Source organism: Anneissia japonica, unplaced genomic scaffold, assembly GCF_011630105.1.
Source record: "Anneissia japonica isolate Jap-2015-1 unplaced genomic scaffold, ASM1163010v1 scaffold4415_len418423_cov169, whole genome shotgun sequence".
In the NCBI taxonomy this organism is placed as follows: Eukaryota; Metazoa; Echinodermata; class Crinoidea; order Comatulida; family Comatulidae; genus Anneissia; species Anneissia japonica.
The window spans coordinates 260,246-266,086 of NW_022743399.1; the positions used below are offsets into that span (position 1 = coordinate 260,246).

At 33.0% G+C, this 5,841-nt stretch overlaps 1 non-coding gene across 1 annotated transcript; it reads right to left on the reverse strand.

Moving 5' to 3' along the window:
* Positions 1–5,499: 5,499 nt before the first annotated feature.
* Trnat-ugu lies at positions 5,500–5,572 on the reverse strand. Its single transcript has one exon. It is a non-coding gene; the product is annotated as a tRNA-Thr (tRNA).
* Positions 5,573–5,841: the final 269 nt, after the last annotated feature.

Consider the following 5,841-nt stretch of genomic DNA (forward strand, 5'->3'; position numbering starts at 1 on the left):
CGAGAGTTACTGTATGCGAGTATTTTAGGTTTTTATACATTTGTGGTTTTATGCAGCATATCAACAAAATGCTTATTAACGATTTTTTACAATACCAAATGCTGCTGTATAACAGATCCCAGAATAAAACAAAATATAAATTGGAGAAATATGATGCACATGTTAATGTAATTTTATAGAAAGTAGTGTTTGTTGTTTAAAAATATAATAGGGAGCATTTAATTACCTACACAATTTTTTTATTTATTTAATTACCAAATCAACAGCAGACACAAATCCGCCACATACAGAATGGTACACAAGACAGGATACAGAAAACACTTAACTAATCACATCCAAGACAGTACGACGAAAAGTAGGCAAGTCAAAATTAAAAATATCAATATTAGGATAGGCCTGAACTAAGTTATTATAAGATATACTTAATCTACTAATAAACCCTTTTTTTAAAACATTAACTCTACTAAAAGGAATATTAAAAACATTGTTATTTCTTAAATTACGAACAGGAACACGGAGGCCAAAACAAGAAACTAAATTACAATCACAAATGGAATACATACATTTAAATAGAAAAATAAGATCTTTAAGATATCTGCGGGACAGAGGTGAAAGTATAGAAAACTGATAATCGTTATTGCAAGTATTTTTAATGTCATTGTTTAAATTATTCTCAATGGTCTGGTTGTGGCTGATGTAGCGCAAAAACTTGGAATGAAGACGCTCAATGCGCGAGGCCTGAGTTTTTGAGAATGAAGTAAAAATAATAGAACAGAAATCTGAATAAGTGTGAGGTAGAGATGAATCTTAGAATGGGTATCCAGGTATTTACAATTGCGCCACATCAGCCCAAGCAGCCTATTGCACTTTTTAAGAAGACTTTCAACGTGAAAAGAAAATGTGAGAGAACAATCTAACAAAATACCGAGATCACGATGATGCTGCACCTTATTAATAGGATTGTCATCAAATAAATAAATATAATTAATTTTGTTTTTATTTAAAGTGATGGTCATGGTATTGCACTTCTTAGGGTTCAACACCATACCCCATAAGTGCAACCAAGAACACAGTTTGTCTAGGTCTCATTGAAGCTTGTCAGCGTCATCTAATTTTTCCACTTTTTGGAAAATTTTTAAGTCATCTGCAAACATAAGACATTTTGAGTTTTTAAATATAAAGGGAATATCATTCACATACAGGTTAAAAAGAAGAGGCCCTAAAATGGAGCCTTGAGGGACACCGGAGTTGACCGGAAGCCACCCCGATGTCTCGCCTTCAATAACAACTCGCTGCTGCCTGCCATTTAAAAAATCTCTAAACCATGACAAAAGTTTAAAATGAAAACCATATTGTCTTAATTTCAAAATAAGTAAATTGTGGAGAACTAAATCAAAAGCTTTTGAAAAATCGGTATAAATAATATCGCATTGCCCCTTGTCATTAATGGAGTCATAAATACACAGTAGTCAGGAGTCAAGCTAGGTTTGTCTCGCATGACCTACCGGGAACGAAACCAAGGGGAGATCGCAGGAGAGACATGAGACCAAATATGAGTGAACATAATTTTTTCAAACAACTTAGAGATGGTAGGCAGCAGCGAGATGGGTCTATAATTAGTCACGGACTTCTTAGTACGGGATTTGTGAATAGGAACAATGTTTGATTGTTTCCAAACAAAAGGAAACTTACCTGTAGTCAGTGATTTATTAAAGATATGACAGATAGGAATTGATAAAGGCCTGGCACACACCTTTAAATAATGGTTACTGAGTTCATCACACCCAATTGCTTTATGAATTTTAAGCGACCTTAGAAGTTTATTAACATAGTCAGGCTGGATGACTGGTAACGCCAAGATACCAAGAGAAGCTTCAGGGAGAGCTAGATGCTGTTCAGTAATTGGAAAAACATCTTTTTGAAAAACAGAATGAAAAAAGGAATTGAAAATAATAGATTTTTCTTTAGCAGTTTCCGCGACCCTGTCCCCATACGACATTACAGAGGGATAAGAAGATGACTTGGTTTTTGTCTTCATCCAAGTCCAGAAACGTTTTGGATTAGTTCTCACGTTATCTGAAAGTGAACGAATATATACAGAATATTTATTTTTGGTTAATGTTTTAAAAGTTTTCCTTGCAGAATTGAAAGCTTCTTTATATTGCACTAAATTATATTTTTTCCACATTCTAAAGAAAAGTTCTTTTTGTTTTAACACAGTCCTAATCTCATTGTCAAACCAAGGTGGCATTTTTCGTCTGAATGTCTTAATGGGGACAAGGTCACGGAATGCAGCGTCAATTAAATCATAAAATAACGTAACACTTTCATCAATATCATTACCATTATTAATAATGTCAAAAGGAATACTTTCGAACTGACTTATGAGGTCGTTGTCGTTAATAGCTTTAAAATTATAAAATTTATTAGATTTTTTATGAAATTTATAATTAGTTATTTGAAAATTAAAAGTAAATTTGAGAGATGAATGATCAGAAGAAAAAATATCATGACCAACAACAATGTCGTAAATAAGATCGTTAGAATTGCATAAAATGACATCTAGAATATGGGTATTGCACGTTGGCTTCATATCACATTGAAATAAATTAAAACCATTTAATAAACTGTCTATAAAATGTTCACCAATAGAGTTCATGGGAGCTGATCCAGTCCCGTCACTTGTCCATGTAATATTGGGAAGATTAACATCCCCTACCAGTATTAGTTGATGACGAGGATATGATATTGCGTCCTCAACTGACTGAGCAATTTTAAGTACACTATCTCTACCGCAATTTGGTGCTCTGTAGACAATTCCAATGAGGACTATTTTGCTTTTACTAAACTTAACTTCAACCCATAACAATTCCAGGTCTGCATGTTCCAGATGATCCAACCGCCGTGACTTAAATTTATTTGAAGTTAATAACATAACACCACCACCACGCCTTCCATAATTTCTGTCTTTCCTATGCAAAGTGAAACCAGGGCAATAAAGTTCTGAGTCAGATATATTAGAATTTAACCAGGTTTCAGAGAAGCCGACAAAATCAAATGAATTATTCAAAAGATGACCTTGAAATTCAGAATTGAATATGTCCATTTCGTTTTTTATACTTCTAATATTTTGATAGTAGAAGTGTGGTGTGGGTTTGTTACCTGGAGTGGAAGAGCTTGTAGAGTTAGTAAAACGTTGATCTGTTAGGTTGGAACTTGGACCAGGGTTAACTTCAATGTCTCCACATCTGGCAAGTGTTGTTTGAAAAGTTGAAACACATGAACAGGCACTGTACATTGAAACATCAACACTACCACCAAGTGTAGACCTAGGCCTATGTTATTCACGTTCATTAACATTTTATTACATTTTAAATTAGTATTGGTAGGTCCAATGTTTAAACCCGTTTGTGTCCTGAAAGAAATATAAAATATCACTTCATTATACATAAATTAATAATGTCCGTAGAGAAATGTTTGTTGCAACTTAACAATCCGAACTTTTTTCATATAATAAATTTCAATTTAATTCAATGTTATGTCATAAGTAATGTCCGTAGAAACGTGTTTCGATCTGTTAATTAACAGGGGCAAAACAAATCGATCTATAATTAACCAGGGCCCAAGAAGTCTGCGAGAAACCAAAATAAAGAAAATATTCCACTTTTTATATAGGCCTAGTTTAGTATAGTACATGTCTGAAACGGTCTGAAAATTATACATTGATTTCTCTTTACATAAAACAGAATGAAACATATTGAATTTTCAATATAGTTTAATGCTAGAATTGACGAATACGATATGAACAATTGACCAACGCTATACCGTATCTCAATTGGTATAGCGCTACTGGCGTTCCATACATTTTGAGCGAGGCCGCTTTGGCTCGCGACCGCTTCGACCATACTCTGGTTAGTGTTGTTTCTCCATCGCCACCCCCCCCCCCCCCCCCCCCCCCCTATTTGGACATCTTTGGATCTGCCCCTGATGTTTGATGTATGCTAATGACACAACCAGGAAAGGTGATCTTCAGCAACGATTTAATGACAAACAATTAACAGAAGAGAAAACAAAAGCAACGAGTCAGCAAATTCATTCATTCATTCTTTTTTTATTATCAAAACTCATAGCAGTAAAATATAACTGAATTGCGAGTAGATTTACAAAATGTACAAAATACAAGATTATTAAAAGATAAAATATCATTAAATATCAAAAAAATTAAAACAAGCGAGAAAATAAAAACACTGAGAAAATGGACTGACCAAGGAGAAAAAAAAATCAGAAAAAATTAGAATCACGACAAAACGTACATTCGGAAAAGGACAAACAAAAAGACATTAGCATAGTATTCACACCAAAAACAATTAGCATTATGACAAAAAGAAAAACATCTAAACGTACATTAAGAAAAGGACAACACGAGGAAAACAAACATTAAGACATTTACATAAGGAAAGCCAATTCACACAAGGACAAAAACAACAAACATTACATTGACAACAATATATATATATATTTAAATTTATATATACATGTATATATTATTCTTATACACATCTAGATGTGTATAAGATGTTAATTAATTTACACAATGCTGGAAAACAAGAGTTTTTGAATCTTTCAGTATTGCAATATATTTCACTTTGCATATTGGAATTCCTAAGTATTCTCCTACATGTTTCACTCTCTTTTGGGGCAGTGCATTAGGGATAATTGTATTCAGATTTTTTGCAAACATAAGTAGTATATTCTCTTCTTTTATCCAATTGTTGAAGGTTAAGTAAATTAATTGCTTGATCATAAGAAAAAAAAGGTTTGACCAAGGACGATTCTACATGCTCCCTTCTGAATAGATTCAAGCTCCATGGATTGTGCCACAGTTAAGCCTGAGTGCCATACAGGACAGCCATACTCAGCTATAGGTCTTATATGGCTAATATGAATTTGTCGTAGGTGGTGCAGCAAATTGATGTCCCAAGGCAAATATGAGGAAAACAAATCAAACAGGTGAAAGAAGATGGTTTATCTAGAATATCAATCAAATAGAATGTGAGGAACGAAGAAAGAAGAAATTAAAATAAGGTTAATGATCGGTATAGAAAGATGGCAATAACTCTTATAAAATATACACACAAAGGATGTATGCGTCTGAAATAGGCCCATGGCCAATCATTTTATGACTGATAAGAAAGAAGCATTGGGAATGTGGCGTCTCTTCTACAAGCTGTATAGACTTCATTAGGGCCGGCTGAATGCCAGTTGTTTAGTGACGTCGTATCTGGAATGAATTTTATTTTGATTATATATTGGCTTTTAAAGAAGAAATTTAAAAAACAATTTCGTAAACTCACTCCTTATCCGTGTATATGCACAATGTGTAATTCATCATTCGGTTTCAGAGCACAAAGTTTTACATTACGAGCATATTATGACATTGATAAAATGGTTAATAAAAATGTTAATAAAATATAAAATACATTTGATTATTCAACAAGAAGCCTCTAGTGAGATTTGAACTCACGACCCCTGGTTTACAAGACCAGTGCTCTAACCACTGAGCTATAGAGGCAATTTTAAATTCGATTTTGATAATAAAGTCGATAATAATTTTGATAGTATAATAATTGGTCAATAAAATATGTTTGATTAGCCATAGTTCGCAAAGTGAATCTGTTCGTAATTTGATAAAATTTGTCTGGAAGTCAAAAATAATTAATATTTGTTAGTAAATAATGTTTCCTAATAAAATGTAAAGGTTAATTAAATATATTTTATGATAAAAAAAATAAAGTACTTAGTGAGATTTGAACTCACGACCCCTGGTTTACAAAACCAGTG